The 17,961-nt window shown below is 44.3% G+C and overlaps 1 protein-coding gene across 2 annotated transcripts in view; it reads left to right on the top strand.

Moving 5' to 3' along the window:
* AMER3 (APC membrane recruitment protein 3) overlaps positions 1-13,747 on the top strand; it is a 42,225-nt gene extending 28,478 nt beyond the window's left edge. For both annotated transcript variants that reach the window (XM_054639712.2, XM_077183622.1), the window contains exon 3: positions 8,566-13,747. The gene's annotated coding sequence lies outside the window, so the exon portion shown is untranslated. The remainder of the gene's footprint in view (positions 1-8,565) is intronic.
* Positions 13,748-17,961: the final 4,214 nt, after the last annotated feature.

Genomic DNA, 17,961 nt, shown 5'->3' with positions numbered 1-17,961 from the left:
GAATAGAAAAGAAAGGAAAGAATGATAACAAAAGGAAAGAATGATAACAGTGAGTCCAAGCCAGCTGACTGTGATCGGCCATGAATTAGAAACAACCACATGAGACCAATCCCAGATGCACCTGTTGCATTCCACAGCAGCAGATAATCACTGTTTACGTTTTGTTCCTGAGGCCTCTCAGCTTCTCAGGAGAAAAGAATCCTAAGGAAAGGATTTTTGATAAAATGTGTCTGTGATATCTCCACCTGATCTCTTTAGCTTTATTTCCACTGAGGCATTTTTGGAGAATTGCTCCTTAAACACCACAACAGTTTTGAAAGCCCCAGGGCATGGATGGCTTCCTTGGTCTACCTTTCTTGCCATGTGTGAATCAAGTACCTGCAAGAATAAGAACTTAGCAAGGCTTTTTTGTCTGCTAATAAATCCCTCTGAGAGTGTAATTTTCTCAAATAGTATGGTTTTCTTCTTTGGAAAAGATTAGCATGTCAAGAAGCCTCTTCAGGAGGATTCCTCCAATCTGAGCACAGGCAGGCACCATCTCTCAAGTTCAGAAAACTCCTGAACTGATACTAGAGAGACAGATGAAGTTTTAGACCTCTCCCAAGAAGAGGTGCATGTTACCCTGGCACCAAGCAGCTGCTGGTATCTTTGCAGGCCTTCCCATTCTATCAGACGGAGGTGTTCTGGTAGAAATTGAACCCTGCTCATGTGTTTCTGGAATAAAGTGTTCCTTCCCCAGTATGACACGCTGTCCCAATCAAGATTACTCCCCTGCTAAAGTGTCAACAAGTCAGCTGATCTTCTGTACTGGAAATGGTTCCATTTTATTTTTACATCTTTAGGTTTAAACTCTGCATGACCCAGCATGTTTTAGGACAGAAAAAGTAAAGGATTCGCCTTATTTCATCATGGCTCAAAATGAAGCCAATAAATTTTTATGTAATATTTGGCAATTTCTCTCTAGCTCTATTTATTGCTGTCCAGCCTTCTTCAATAAGAGGAAGTGATATTAATTTGTTACCGAGAGTGGAAGCATTCATTTTACATCTGGAATTGTTCCAGATGGAAAATAAATCTTGTTCCCCTGTGTGTCACATCACTGCTTCATGTAGATTTCCATTCCAGCAGAGCTTAGCAAAAACTTATACAGACCTATATAATGGTTGTTTACAACCAGAACACACAATTAGCCTTATGAATACATTAAGAGGTAAAAATGAGGAGGATTTTATAAGCTCTAAGCACAAAGTTGACCATAGAAAACCCTCAGGCAAAAAAAAAGTCAATTGCAATTTCAGTTCTGCAGGAACAGAGAGTAAAGATCATGTAACCATTTCTGTTGCTGCCATGACCACATATTCCAGACCTGAATGTCTGATTTCCTACCATTTACCCTCCTCCTCACATGTTAAATGCTGTATAAATCAGGATCAAGTTTTGGGGCTGTACTCCAAAGGACTAGAAATGATGTCTAGAAATGACAATGCAAAACAAACAGACACAGGCAGATGGAACAGTACAAGAAAAATGAGAGCACCCTTTGGCCCTTTAGAATTTGAAGTGTCATCGAGGTTTTCATACCTTTAGGAATGGACTTCCAAACACAAGAAGCCCCATGGAGCACAACATTACATTTCTTTATTGGAAGTGTAACAAGGAGAGAGGGCAGACTCTAATTGTTGATTAATCATAAACACCAATCAGTATTTAAGTAGACTAGGATACAACTGACAGGCTGAGATTGGCCTCAGATTCCTTGGAAGGGGTGTCAACAACCAAATCATGGCTCTTACAGAATAGGATAAATGAGGGAAAATACACAAAGCAACACGGGTTGGGTTTGCATAATCAAACAGAAAAACACTGATTTGGAATGACAGTATTCTGAGTAGATATGAACAGGCAAAACTGTGCTTATCAAGGCCAGAGGAAAGGCAAATTTTGATACCTTAGAAGTAATATAAACAGAACATGAGCTACAGCCTTAGACATATATAAAAAAGGATTTTATGCACAGAATGAAACAGATGCAGACACAGCCTGCATATGAAGACAGAGAATTTTGAGTCAAAGAGCGGTGCAGTGACTTGCAAGATAGTGGGCTGTACCAGCAAAAGAAAAAGAGCTGGCTCAGAACAATTAATTGCAAACATACTTAGAGCAGTTTGCTACTTACTCTCGGGTGCTGGGAGCTTGTTTGCTGACCCTAACTTTAGCCAGTCAGCAAATACACCATAGATGTGAACACAAAGATGACATAGGGTTCATTGCAAACCAGACTGACTGTGCCCTGCAGACACAGCCAGCTTGTACTTGGCAATCAGTGAGCCAGATGCAATTGGAACACTGCTAACTGCCTGTAAATGATGCATTTTTTAAAAAATCTGAACCATTTGAGAGACTGTATTGCATTCATTACCATTTCAATCAACAGCAGCACAATGCAGCACTGACGAGATTGAAATGACTATCCAATATAAATAATCTGAAAGGCTCTTGATAGCTGGGGCAGAGATTATTTACAGATTATTTCATTATAGGCTTCCTATTTGGCTGAGATTTTGCACATGTGAACTTGTCCCATGCTCCAGCCTTAGCTGGGTAGGCAGCTCTTTCAGTGAGAGAGATAAGAAAAGAAATAAGGTTGAGGAAGGCGTAATGGAGGCATGGAAAATTGATTTTCAGACTGTGACCTTGACTCAGAGGTTGAACATGAGCTGGGAAGCAGACAATGAGGACAGAAACAAGCTGCAGACAGCAGAGCAGCAAACTTTGCTTGGAATTAGAGATTCTGAGGCCTGTCCCTGCCCCCATAATCAAGTGCAGTAAGCATGTGATGATATTTAAACTTGCAGGGATCATATTTATCAAAGCACAACAGAGCTCACACACTGTTTCTCTCAGACATAGCATTTCAGAAGGATGTTATTCAAGCCACTTGAGATGAAGAAAAAAATGAAGAGAAATTTCTATACAATGCATCAGTTATTTTATCACATTCTGATGGTTTCATTTGTTCACATGCTCATAACATATTTAATTGAACTAGTTTTCTGCTCTGAAATTTTTTGTGATGGGTCTGAAGTAATACAAAGTTTTACAGAAACAATGAAATCATGAGGGAAGAGAACACTGGTTTCTGACAAACAACATGTGATGTAGTTAAGAAAACAGGGAAAAGTGGCTAGAGTGGTTTAAAATTTGCAGTTTGTCACTGAGTTATGGGGTCAGACACAAACTGTTCCGAACTAGAGAACAACCAAGGACCACTTGTATATTACAGGGCTGTTTCTCCAGCAAGAAGCAGTTAAAGGGGCTCTGTCCTTATTTTCTTTCTGTGCTTTTTCCGTTGTGTACTCAGGGAAAGAAGGAACTAGCAAGTCAGGCTAGGTCCACACTCAGAATGCTCTGTCAGCACAGGATCATGTATTATAATATTATGCAGTATATTATGCTGGCACAGCATTTCAATGCACATGCAGCTTATAACAGCAAAAAAAAGGTTTTTACAGTATAACATCTTGATTACCTGGAAGTGACAAGTTGGTTTTTATGCACAAGTGACTTCTGGCAACATAACTATTTGTCAGGTCACACCCCAGGTGCTGATCTGTGCACAACTCTGCCAGCACAAAATCTGTAGAACAGTCCTAGCCTTTGAGACATGGGGAAAACTCTACTCTACCTAGAAAACACTGCTTGGGCTTCTTAAGGCTTCTGGAGTGGCATATAGAGGTTGGAAGAGAACAGGGAACATGAAATAGATTTTTTCTAAAGTGCATTCTGACACAGACTGAGAATCTGCATTCCACAAGCAAACAAAACTGCACAATGTGCAGAGATATAATATTACAGCATTAAGGTCCTCTGTCCCTTACACAGAGATCCTCTGAGCTCACAGAGCACCAGCACAGCTGCAATATTTCTATGTGAGTGGTCAGTCTTCAACAGGATTCAAATCCAGCCTAGTAGTATTGGGAATTTCCTACAAAATAGAAATATTTCTGAATAGAAATAACAGTATTTGCTTTTGTTAGTGTGCAGTAGTGTGCTCAAGGTGCCATTCTGAAATGGTACGTGCTCTGAAACTGAACTTACTGGAAAATAAAACCCCTCAATTTTTAAAAAAATCCAGCCAATTCATGATTACAGTTTTTAAAACAATACTTTTTTGTGGAGAGTTTTTGCATATCTTGACAACACACCATTAAGATAGAATTTCTTTCTGTTCTGTGCATGCTGATTATGATCAATTCTGTTCTACTGTAAAATCTTCTAGGTAGTGAAGCATTTTTTCTATTTTCCTGGAAGCATATTTTATTGTTCCAGTAAAACTGAGTTTTCACAAATAATATTTAAACTTTTGAAAGGCAGCATATTCCCCATCTGAAAATTGTTCCATCATAAAATTCCCAGCTAACTGTCAATCTACACAAGCAGCCAGGGCAATTAGGTCTGCATGATAGCAGAGCTATTAAATAACCTTGGCATGAAGGTTACAGCAGTTCAATGACCAGGCTAGACAAAGAATGCTTCAGGGCATTCCCTCATGGTAGAGGCAGCTCTTGCAAAGGGCCTGCCTCAGTTTCCCATTCCCAATGTCTACTAAGTTAATCAGCTTTTTTTTTTTTGGGGTGGTGGGGCAGAGGTGGAGGGAATATAGATGAAGTCTGTATTAATCTCTTAACTGATATTGTTATTCAACTTCCAGGTCAGACTTCTTGACTTAGAATCAGCTTCTCCCGTTTCTCTTCAACTGCAATCAGCAGGTTTTCTCCAGCTTGGAGAGTCCATATTAGTCCCATCTTCCATCAGATACACGTTCATTTTCACTCATCCAATCGCTCTTGATTCTCAGGCTGACATAACAGGCATATCTTTGTCCCAGATGAGAGAAGGAGAAATCTTACAATGCAAGATTCTGCATCTCAAGCCCTTAGGGGGACAGTGGCCCTACATTCTAGCTTGCTCCTGACACTAATAACTCCCAAGACGCTCTTCTCTCTAGCAAAGGCTACATCAAATATTTTTTAAACTGATTTCCTTAGGCACACAAGCAATTGATCTTGCAAAACATCCCTTCTGGCCTTAAAGGCCCAGTGTTCAAAGTCTGTACAACGAGGCTTTATGAATTCAACTGATAAATGTCACACCAGAAAAAAAGAGAAAAAACATCAAATGTTTTTTGATTGTAGGAGGAAGGAACCGAGAGCTGGAACATCACATACACATCACAAACAGTTTTAATTTGCAGGTAGAATGGAGATGTCATGAAAACATCATAAAAGGGGAGCAGCTCAGGAACAGAGTTATTTAATAATGCCAGTAAGAACTGACATTCACTCAAACTCTATGGAATCTGCAGATGGAATGACTGTGCTGCTGCCTGGGAAATACTAAAAAGTCAGGGGTTCTGGGGACTTAGTAGGGATGATGATATCGGGACTTACAGGCTGCAATTGCCAGACAGTCAGGATGTGAACATTCAGCCACCAGACCTTCCCACGCCCCTGCTGCAGCCTCTCCTCTTCCCCCTGCTGCTGTTCTGCTGTGCCACCTCGTGCCCACCAGCTGACACTGCTGCATAGAACGGGACACCTGCACATCATTAAAGTCCTTCATGTTGAGCTTTGTGAGACCAGAGCAGTGTTCACCTGTGCCCACTGACACAGCTGTAAACAGGACACTTGAACACGGAACCTGCACTGTCAAAATCCTTTCTGTGTTCTGGTGAAGGCCAAGATGCTCACAGATATTTTCAGACTTTCAGTGATTACAGGCAGAGTTTTGAATTCATTGCAATTCAGATTGTTAGGTAAGACCTGCATGGTGGACGTTTTCCACAATTGCTACCAGAGCCATTGCACTGTCTGCTGCCCTTGTTCTCTGGGCTGTGTAGCAGCATGTCCCGGGGCCCAGAGCAGAGAACACACATTAAGAAATTCCCTGTCCTTTACCAACTTTGATGCTGACCTGTAGTATTTTGAATAACCACATGACTACCTCGTGTTTTTTACTTGCCTCACTGTAAAATGGATGACACTTATTTATTTCACCACAGTGACAGAGCTTTGGCATGATTTTTCACAGCAGATGGGGCTTTAGAGATCTGCAAACAACATTGTTTTAACAAACTGGCAGAAACACCTTTCTGATGACAGGGCACACACTGGGAGCTTCGCAGAGTACACTCAACAGAAGGAAGCACAGCAATCCAAACAGCTGAAGGTCTTTGCATTTAGCAGATTTTCGTAACATTTGTCCAGACAGATTAATATTCTTTGATTTTTCAGGAACTGCTGACATTCAGGTTACATGGGGACTCTCAGGTGCCAAACCCCTCACTTTAGGCAAGCATCCTGAATGACTTGGGCACAGTGAAGAAACTCTTCCTCTAAGCAAAAAATTGTAAAAATTGTACAACCTGGGAGTCAACCTGACAAACTCCTCACTGCAGTCGACCTGGCCTCATCAATCCTGTCATGGGAAGCCCAATCACAAAATCCATCTATTATATAAAAATGCTGCAGCTCGGAGCCAGCAGCCTGGGGCTGCTGCAGCAGAGCCTCAGAGAGGGCACAAGCCCAGGGGATGGAGCCGGAGCTCAGCCGCGAGGGGTCAGTGCTTTGCCGGCAGAGCTGCGTTTGGGCTCCGCGGGGAGAGCCCGCTCAGCTCCAGGGGATGGAGCCGGAGCTCAGCCGCGAGGGGTCCGTGCTCCACCAGCAGCGCTGCGCTTGGGCTCCGCGGGGAGAGCCCGCTCAGCTCCAGGGGATGGAGCCGGAGCTCAGCCGCGAGGGGTCGGTGCTTTGCCGGCAGCGCTGCGCTTGGGCTCCGCGGGGAGAGCCCGCTCAGCTCCAGGGGATGGAGCCGGAGCTCAGCCGCGAGGGGTCCGTGCTCCGCCGGCAGCGCTGCGCTTGGGCCCCGCGGGGAGAGCCCGCTCAGCGCTGGGGCGGACCCGCTCCCCCCAACAGCGCCAGAGGGGAAACTGCTTCATGGCTGCCCACTAACCCGTGGAAAAACAGCCCCCAGATCAAGGAAAACAAACTGTAGCAAGCTTATGAATATCACGAATTCCTGCGCTGGCCTGCCAAATACCGCTGCAGTATTTGTGTTCGGGATTCTCAGAGGATCAGGCCTCCTCCTTGCTCGGGAAGCGTGCCCGGGTCAGCAGAGCAGGCAGGAATGCAGCAATTGCCAGCACTGCGACACGGCACAAACTGGGGAGTCATTTCTGCTACTGCCTAGGGACACTGACAAGCTGGTCATGTACAGGAGACCATAAACACCAGTTCCTGAGTAAGAACATTGAGAAGTAATATTCTGAGTATTGAAGGAGTACAAAGATGTCTTATATTTCCAGTTACGTGAAATATAAAGATAGTAAGGGTACAATAACTATTTTTACTTAAGCGAGCCACCTCAGCACATTTTAAGTTTTTTTCTGGTTTCTGGGGTGACTTTTATCAGTTGAAATTCTAACCCTATTTTCATGCTTCAGAGCTTTCACTGATAATTGGGCAGGAGCAAGCTCCCACTGACACAGAGATGGCTTTGGTGACCAAGTTCCGCCCTGTACATCAGTCAGACTGCTCAGTCACAGCTCTGGAGCCTGCTCCTCACAATGGGCAGAGGTTGCAGCTGGCACAAGGGAATCAGGAGTGCAGCAAGAGCCATACTCTGAATTGCATCCATGAGAGCCTGTTAGTCCCAACACACCAGACAGGTCTGTCTCAGCTAATCTGATAATATTTTTAGGAGTTCCTTAGGCAGGTGCTTAACAGGAGCCATCCAGGGGAGGAGTAGGCGTATTCTTTCCTCTACTGCCTCATTCAACCTGGACTTCTTTACATTAGTGCCTTCCAACCCATGAAGAGAAATATTTAGATGAGCTTGAGAAAGAAAAGGACTCTGCCTGCAAGGGGACACAACTGACAGCAGAAACAGATTGATCTATCCTAATGTATTTGCTCTGTTTTAGAGCCACTGCTGCCTGTGACAGCAGCAGAGACAGAGATGTCACAGGAAAGGAACAGGACAACAACAAAGAAAGGGAAAGCTGAGAGATCTGGGCTGGGTAGAGGGGCAATGGGAAAGCTGAAGTTGGTAGGAGAATATGAATGCAAAACCAGAACTGATTGTAGCTTTCCACTTTTGGTTCTTTAAGTGAGATTCCTCTGCAAAAAGACTGGGAAACCATTACACTGCATCACTGGAAAAAATAATGAAAAACTATAACCACATTTTTAGAAATAGTGAGGGCTTTGGGGGTTGCTTTACTTATCTCATGAAAATTCAGAAGCCTAATGACAAAACTCCTGCTAAGGAAACACTTGCAGGAAGCTGCAGATGGCATATGGTGCAGAGTTGACAAGTTACTCTAGACTAGTTTGTCTAAACAACAGAAAATTCTTATGTCATAGCTAATCTGACCCTGGTTGCATTCTGGTGGTAGCTAGTTTTTATTTCTGGTTTTAGTTGTTTTCCTTCATTCACTCCCCAATATATTTTAAATAAAAACCTGAAACAAAGATGCGAACATTTAAGATGTTTTTGCTTATATTGCAGGTGCAACACTGAAGAATCTGCTTGTAGATACGGACGTACCCCCAACACAGCATAGCGTGGCAGCTCCATGATGCTATATCAAGACCAAAATCAACAAGGATTTCTCTCTGCAGATCTCACCAGAAGTGTTGCAGCAGAAAATCATGCCAGTGTGTTAGAATGACAGGCACAGTTAGGAGTTCTGGACAACCACACACCCCTGAAGCCATAGTTGCAGATGGCTGGTAACTAATACTCTTTTTTAAAAACAAAACCAAACCCAAGTTCAGTAGGATTTTGAAAAAATTCATGCCATGATAAGGTTTAAGAAAAAAATCATAGCATATATCTGTCATATCATGCCACACAACAAATGAAAATATCAATATATTTTTAAAATACAGGTATGTGCAGAATAAGCTTTCATTTGGGAAGCTGCTGTGAAGAGGTAAAATAGTTTTCTGTTGTACTGATTTTTCTTTAATTTTAGAGAAAAGCTTTATATATTTTATGGCAACCAAGCCACAAGGTTCTAGACTGCAGATTACACTGGTATGGCAAGATACTGCCTAGGAAAAGGTATTTTTTGAACAAACAAAAATATCAGGAAGCAAAACATAGAATGCCCTCTATCGTTCAAAAATAAGTGTTTATCATAGCAGAAGTGGTGAGTAGAATAATGAATTATATGTAAAAATCACCATCAAAAAGATAAATTGATTCCATTTTAAATGAGCAAAACCATGTTTTTAATATCCATGATAACAGCTGCACTTAACCTTACATGAAGCCTTCCTTTTCTAATTGAAAAGCTGTTCTCAAAGTACAAGATAAGATATGCTATTAATCCAGTTTACATTTTTTTGTGGCATTCTTGGAGTTAGTTTAACAGTCATTTTCATACCTCAGTTCAAACCTGGTCTTGGCTGTCTCATATTTTGAGGATAAATTGAAAAAAAAACCCCTATGCTTTGAAACCTGATGATTAAATGGTCCCCTGTAGTCATGGTGTGTTCATAGAGATCTTTACAATCTCCTTGTTAGTATCCTGCTGTGGACAGTATTTAGGGGCAGTATCTTTGCCCTGAGATTTGCTGTCATGGGGAAAAGTGAAAGAAGGACATGAGGCTGGGAACTGCAGCAAGGTAAAAATACCTTAGATTAAATGCCTGAATTTTGATGTCAAAAGTTAATTTCTACCTTTGATCATTAAGAATGTAAAGAATATATAACCACAGTATTTAAGAGATGTCTGCATTTTGCAGAATCTGGGTTTAAAATGCATGATATAGCAGGACTAGGAAGCTATAAATTGATATCATGTCCCCTAGCTATGGTGCTTTCTCAGTATTACCTGACACTTATGAAGAGGCGAGCTTCTCTCTCCAACACTCCAAGACTGCCAGCACAAATCAACTTTGAGAATGCACTCATTTTACCACAAGAATCTCCTGAAAAGATAGAATATAAAGGGTCTAAGACTCTTTTCCATGGCCCACAACAGTATTTCTGAAGACTGCTTTGAAGTTGTCATTTAACCTACAAAAGCCTGAAACGCCAAGGAGTTTGTCATACAGGCATTTTTCCCCTAGAATACTAAGTGACACATTAGAATTGAGCTAATAATAATAAACATAGGGCTTAATATTCCAGCAACAGACAGTCTGTACAAAAACTAGCTGTTCCTCACACAAGTGATCCCTTTCCTTTTGTAATTACCACAGTAGCCTCCTTCAGCTCACCAACATCTCTTGTAATGAAGGACAAGAGGACCTCAAGGTCCATGGACAGAATTTCTCCTCCTTGCAGCATACTGCACATCTCTTCCCTGGATTTCAGGTTGAGTAACTGACTTCATGGAGGAAAACAAAGGCAACAGAAAGAAAAAGTCATCTTGCTCTCACATAGCAAGGAGACAGTATTGTGGTGGAGACTATTATTTTTCCTACCCTACAGGCACAGAACAACAAATGATTTGTCCAGCTTTATTTACCTCCTGGTGTCTAGGTTCAGCATTGACATAAACAGCCTGTCCAGGTCCTCTGGATAGCATCCCTTCCCTCCAGCAAGTTGATTGTTCCACATACCTTGGTGTCATGGGCAAACTTGCTGAGGTGCACTTGGTCCCACTGTCCATGTTAAACAGGGTCAGTCCCAAAGCCAGCTGGAGGAATGTCACTTGTCACTCTCCAATTGGACATCAAGCTGTTGACCACCACACTTTGAGTGTGACCATCCAGCTACTTCCTTACCCACTGAGTGGTCCTTCCAGTTTCCAGTTAAAAGCCAGGGATGTCACGTGGGACAGTGTCAAATGCTCTGCACAGGTTCACGTAGGTGTGACTTGCTCTCCCCTTGTCCACTCGTGCTGTAACACCACCAAACTTCACAGAATGACCAGGTTGGAAGAGCCCTTCAAGACCATCAAGTCCAACCCAGCCCCAACAGCTCAACTAAACCCTGGCACCCAGTGCCACATCCAGGCTTTGTTAAACACACCCAGGGATGGGGACTCCACCACCTCCCTGGGCAGCCATTCCAGAACTTTATCACTCTTTCAGTGAAAAGCTTTTTCCTAATATCCAACCTATATTTCCCTTTGTCAGGCATGATTTGCCCTCAGTGAAGTCATACTGGCTGTCTCAGTCACTTCCAATGTTTTCCATGTGCTTTAGCACAGTTTCCACAATGATCTGTGCCATGACCTTGCTGGGCACAGAGGTGAGATTGACTGGTCTGTTGTTCTCTGGGTCTCCCTTTTTTCCCTTTTTAAGGATGGGTGTTATGTTTCCCCTTTTACAGTCATTGGGAACTTTACTGGACTGCTGTGACTTCTCAAATATGATTGATAGTGGCTCATCCATTTCTTCTACTACTTCCCTTAGGACCTGCAAATGAATCTCATCAGATTCCATGGACCTTTGCACCTTCAGGTGGGTTAGATGTTCTTGAACCTGATCTCCTACAGTGCAAAGCTCTTCATTTTTGCATCCTTGCCTTTGCCTTCTGTGGCTCAGCCAGTGTGGCCAGATCCTGTTGGTGAAAACCAATGAAAAAAAGTCTGAGTAACTCAGCTTTCTCTGCATCCTGAGTAACCAGGTCTAATGTTTCCTTCCAAACAGGGCTCATTAGTTCCTTAATCTTTCTTTTATCACTGATATACCTGTGGAAGCTATTCCTGGTGCCCTTGCTGTCCCTAACCAGATTTAATTCTATCAGGGCTTTAGCTTTCCTCACCTGATCTCTGTCTGCTTGGACAGTGCTGGTGAGGACAGTTTCTGTGTATTCCTACCAGACCACCTGTTCTTGCTTCCATTCTTATTAACTTATTTTTTTGTATTTGTTCAGGATCTTCTTGTTCATCCATGCAGGCTTCCTGGCCTTTTTACCTCATTTCCTCTTTTTTGGGATGCCTTTCTCCTGAGCTTGGAGGAGATGATCCTTGAGTATCAACCAGCTTTCTTGGACCCCTCTTCTCTCCAGGGCTTTACCTCATGGTATCCTACCAAGCAGATTCCTCCTTAAGAGGCCAAAATCTGCTCTCCAGAAGTCCAGGGTAGTGATCTCGCTGTGCAGCCTCCTCACACTTGCACCCTGACACTCTAAGGTCCTGGGTTCAATCCCTGCTGCCAAAAGAACAACTGTGGATCTGCATTACACACCATGGAAAAAATGCCTGTGGGTAGTCTGTTCTAGTCCTCCCTGTGGAGCTGCATGGCTGCTGATGCAATGTTGGGGAAAGCTCAAAAATCTTTGGGGCTTAATCTCCATTTAAAGAACCAAGAGAAAATTTCCCTCCTCGAGGCCTTATTAAATAAGGTGTTTACTAGGATTGTCTGTACATGAGTTTAAAGGAGAATCTTTAAATTAAACTTGTTATATTACCCAAGCAACAGCTCTAACAAATGAAGACAGGCTGGTGAAATTATTGTGAATTTTTAGTATTCACTGCATGAAAGTATTCAATTTCTCATGCAGCATGTAGCTGTGAGAACAGCTTTCTTCAGCCTGCATTCAGCCTAACACACTGTCATTCCCCTTTGGTGTTAGATTTTTTTAGCTTTTCAATGGATGTAACAGAAAATTAAGATAAAATATGAAGACTTTTTCAGATTTTTGTGGGTACAAAACTTCAAAGCAGCTTGTATGAAACTGTTCACCTACTTCTTGTCCTGTTTTTGCAAGACTGGAAGCAGCGAGTGGTTGTGTCCAGACAAAGATCAGAATAATAATTAAAAGAACAATATCTTTATGCTGAAGACAGCCTCCAAAAAAGGAAAAAAGGGGTTTCCCCCTCTCCTCATCTTATGGTTTATTAAAATGTAAAAAAATTGTTCTGGAAAAATTATTTAAAATATAACTATATTCCTCTCAAGACATCAGTTCTTGACATTCCTTCTTTTAATACAGAATTCATTGGAATTCCCAGCACAAAGACCAGGTACCTGAGTACCCTTAACAAACCCATATGTACTGCTATGAGTGGAGAGAGCATGCACCCCTTTAAAAGACTGCAGTGCAAATAATCTCATACTAGTAAAAACGTCTGGGAAAAGTGTAGGAAGAAGTACCAGACCCACATGAACTGTCAGGTAAGTGCTCCTTCCAAAAGCAAAGTATTAAAAAGGCAGTCAGGTATCCCAGTCAGATGTAAGGGATGGGAACTTAGCACAAGCCCCAGAGCAATACTTTGCCTCACTCACAATATTCCATTGTTCTCAGTAAGCTGGAGCATTTGGTGGCAGGATATTGGAAATGCTGACATTTTACAGCAAATGCAGAGGATGCACAATAAAGTTGCAGATAAAATGAGGAATATTTAAGACAGAACAATGTTATATATTCTGACTTCTACTTAAGGAAAAGAATAAAACTTCTTGATTGACAATGTATATGCATGGTACATATAAATATTATAATAATAAGTGTGTATACACATGCTTAAAAAAGGATTTGTGCAAACTTAAGTTCAAGAATAGGGAAGAAATCTCAAGCAGGTACCTTTTGAAAATATGAGTAGCAGATTAATAAAATTTCAGTACAAACATGGGTTATTATGTAACTAAGATACATGCATTTATATGCTGTTTAACCTATTTTGTTAACTATTTTTCATATATGTCATATCTAATGTACATATGCTTTATGTATTATATTTTACTTACCATATTCTACATTACATATTAAAGTCACTTGGATTCAATGTTGTTTGGTCTCTAGTCAATACCACATCATTGCTTCATATGACATTATTGAATTACTCTTTCCAACTCTGCAATTTCTTTATTCAGAAAAAAAACTCTCCTACTGCTTATGAATAATTCATTTTCTTTAAATCCCCAGCCTATATCAAATGGATAAAGAGGTAAAATTCACTTCTCTAATTTTTCTCCTCTGTATAGGACTGCCTTATCAGTCAATCAGCAATGACAGAATCAGAATATCAAGATCAAAATACTTAGTAGTCTTATCCTGATAGTCTTAGATTGAATATTTAAATTGATTCAGTCATAAGCATCTGTCACTCAATTACAAGGACTTTTAAAGTCCCTTTAACAATTTGCTTAATGTTAGCAAAATTGTAACCCTGCATTAATGCTCCTAAGTAGAAAATTGCAGAAAGGGAAGGAGAGAGCCCAATTTTTCCATGATGGAGCACCAATATAATGAAAGCTGGCACAACCTGAAATGCACCAGCAGTCATACAAGTGCAAGAAAGTACCAATCCACATATTCCTATAAGGGATCCTTTAGAAGGTGCATCTGGAGTAATGAGGAAGGCAATGATAATGAAAGGAACACGGCTCAGTTGATGCTGTGTTAAGAAGGAGCATCTTGTTTAATACACGTGGAGCAAAGAAAGGCATGTTGCTGTCATTGCAGAAATCGACAAAACACCACAAAACACCCGCCGGGCGGTGTGCTAGGGATGTGCCAGATAACAGCCCACGGTGCTCTTCGGTACCTCTGGCTGAGCACGTGTTGGCACAAGGGGGCTGCAGAGCCCTGCTCTGCTCTCTGACATGCGTGACTCCCACCCACGGAGCGCTCACCCGATCACGCACAAACAGCTTCAGCCTCTGCCACACACCTCCTACAAACAAACAGCCCCAGCTGTTTCCAGCTGAGCAGCTTGTGCCCCAGGTCCCGCTTCTATCACGGCACCCAGTAATGTGATGCACACACCTGAGCCTGTGCGCTCTGAACGCAGTAACTCGAGAGGCTCTGCCGCGCTGTAGAGAGCAAGGCTCGCCCCTCACCTCCCCACGGGGATGCTCCTCCAAGGCAGGCCCGGATCCTCGAGCAGCCTTGAACCAAATTACCCAGGGCCGTTCCACCACGGGGATTTACCTGCTCGGCACCTGAGCCCGCCCACCTCTCGCGGCATCTGCGTTCACTTGGCCGTCCCTCACGGCACCTGTGTCCCCTGCCCCTCACGGCACCTGTGTCCCCTGCCCCTCACAGTACCTGTGTTCCCTGCCCCTCATGGCCCCTGTGCTCACCTGCCTGTCCCTCACGGCACCTGTGTCCCCTGCCCCTCATGGCCCTTTTCTCACCTGCTCGTCCCTCACGGCACCTGTGTCCCCTCCCCCTCAAGGCACCAGTGCTCACCTGCCCGTCCCTCACGGCACCTGTGCCCCCTGCCCCTCAAGGCACCTGTGCTCACCTGCCCGTCCCTCACGGCACCTGTGCCCCCTGCCCCTCAAGGCACCTGTGCTCACCTGCCCGTCCCTCACGGCACCTGCGTCCCCTGCCCCTCACGGCATCTGTGTCCCCTGCCCCTCATGGCCCTTTTCTCACCTGCCTGTCCCTCATGGCACCTGTGTTCCCTGCCCCTCACGGCCCCTGTGCTCACCTGCCTGTCCCTCATGGTACCTGTGCCTGCCCGCCCCTCACAACACTCCTCGGTAGGACGCTGCTTACACCCACCTCATCCTACGAGGCCCCCAAATCATGCATGAGGACTAAACAGGAGGGATTGGTGTTCCTGGAGGATGGGCTGGGAAAGGAGCCTGAGGGTGCCGACCTTCTGCTCCTGTGAGAACAGCGGGGTCCCAGCTGCAGCCGAGTGGGCCATGTCCCACCTCCCTCAGCGCTGTGGGGAGGCAGCTCCCTGCAGTACCGGGGGGAGAGGACTCAGCTCTTCCATCACTGGAGGATAGGAAGGCTCTGAAGAAGGATCTGGATGCTCTGGATGGATGGGCTGAAGTCAACAGCATGAGGTACAAGATGGCCAAGTGCCACACATTCCCACAACAGCCCCCTGCAGCACTTCAGGCTGGGGACAGAGAGGCTGGAGAGTGGCCCAGAGGAAAAGGCCCTGGGGTGCTGGTCAATAGTGGCTGAATATGAGCGCAGGTATGCCCAGGTGGCCAAGAAGGCCAGTGGCACCTGGCCTGTGTCAGCAATGGTGTGGCCAGCAGGACCAGGGCTGTGATGAGGCCACACTTTGTGTGCTGTGTCCCATTCTGGGCCCCTGAATTCAGGAAGGACATTGAGGGGCTGGAACCAGTCCAGAGAGGGGAATGGAGCTGGGGAAGGGGCTGGAGCACAAGTCCCATGAGAAGCAGCTGAAGGAGCTGGGGGTGTTTATCCTGGAGGAAAGGGGGCTCAGGGGGGACCTTGTGGCTCTGCACTGTTCCCTGCCCAGAAGGTTGTGGCCAGGTGGGGGCCAGCCCTGCTCTCAGGGAACAGGGGGCAGGATGAGAGGACATCGCCTTAAGCTGTGCTGGAGGTTCAGATTAAGGACTAGGAAGAAATTCTTCACAGAAAGGGTTGTAATGGACTTTCCTGAGAGTTTGCGGAGTCTGCTCCTGAAGGTGTTTAAGGAAAGACTGGATGTGGCCATGGTTGAGTTGATAAGGTGGTGTTAGGCCATAGGTTGGACTCAACGATCTCAGAGTTGGACTCAAAGATCTCAGAGGTGTTTTCCAACTTTATTAATTCTGCGATTCCCAGGACATCACTGGGGAGTGAGTTCACCCCACAGCCCCTCTGGAAGGCTGCACAGGAACCCCTCAGGAGGGAGGTGGGGGTTTGCTCTAGAATGCCCCACGAGAGCTGGGCTGGGGTTAGGATCTCGGGTGCTAGCAGCGTGTGTTTTTCTGTGAGAGCATGTGTTTTTCAGAGATCCTGGGGATCTGCCAGCAAACTTCAGGGCCCTGCTCTGGCTGGGGCACGAGGGCTGTGTGGGGTGGCTGTGGGAGAGGCTGGGAGATGTGAGGTAAAAGGGCATGAGGCCCATGGGCAGAGGCCCAGCAGCATGTGTGAAAATGTGCTTGCTTTCCCCCTCTCCCCCAGCACACATAGCAATAATTTCAAAGCTATCTCAGTGCAGAAAAATATGTATTTACTGCCACTCCTCCACACCAAATCCCAGGGCACTTGTAATAAGTTTGGAGTAAGGATGAATGCTTGAGCAGGTGGCCAGAGGTCTCCAAAGAAGAGTGATACTCGCCCAGGGTGTTTACATCCTGCTATGAACTAGAATAGTCTCTTTCATGCCAAACCACAAGCTGCTGGTTGAAACCTGAGCTGAACTTCCTCGACGATCAGAGGAGTCTGGCTAACTTTCAGCACAGCCAGTTTTCATTTTCACACTTCTCCAAACTTGCTGGGACAAGAACCAAATGTATAAGCACAGAGTGAACTCCTGTTCCTGGGACATTGCTGACCCATCTCAAGCAGCATGTGTCGGAATATGCTAAAAAAAGGTTGTTTTCTCTGAAAAGTTTTCCCAGTTTGGCTTTTTGAGGCTTATGTGGTTTCTGCTGTTCACATAAACTGCAGTTTTGGTCATCTGCATTTAGGTAAACATGGTTTGAACTCATAGAGGCTTTCATCTGAGAGAGCCTTGTATCTTTCATGGCACCCAGTTTTTTCTCTTAATTGAAAAGCAAATGTGGCTTCAATGCACACAAAGGCTGCACATTCCCCAGAACACTGTGTGGAGATCTGCTCTCCTGGCTTTTCACCCACTGATATTGCTGATGTATCTGCAGGCATGCTGGCTACCAGGTCAGTTCCAGTGGATTTTTTGAATTCTCAGTGGATTTTGCACAGCCTGATCTAAGTCTGGAGCTTTACTGATGTGGGCATAGTTAACTAGCACCATCTTGGGTGCTTTTACATGTCACACCTTCAGTTCCATGCAGACAGATGTCTGCTCTTTATATCCCAGTGGAGGCTTTACTGGATGGCCATCCAGCAATGACTAATTCATGCAAGAAATAGCTCTAAATACTCCTGTGCATTTGTGAATAAGTATAAAGTGCTACAAAGCTCAGAGTAGTGTGCTGGGAAATAGTCCAGCCAGATGGAAACAGTCCATCAAATATCACAGTGCATCTCTTCCCTGTGCAGATTAGGGAGGCTTTTCTGCCTTCTTAGATGCTAAAATGTAAGCACAAATGTAAG

This window comes from Agelaius phoeniceus, chromosome 10 (genome assembly GCF_051311805.1).
Source record: "Agelaius phoeniceus isolate bAgePho1 chromosome 10, bAgePho1.hap1, whole genome shotgun sequence".
NCBI lineage: Eukaryota > Metazoa > Chordata > Aves > Passeriformes > Icteridae > Agelaius > Agelaius phoeniceus.
The sequence above is the reverse complement of the archived record's forward strand: the minus strand, read 5'-3'. Positions and strand labels throughout refer to the sequence as shown.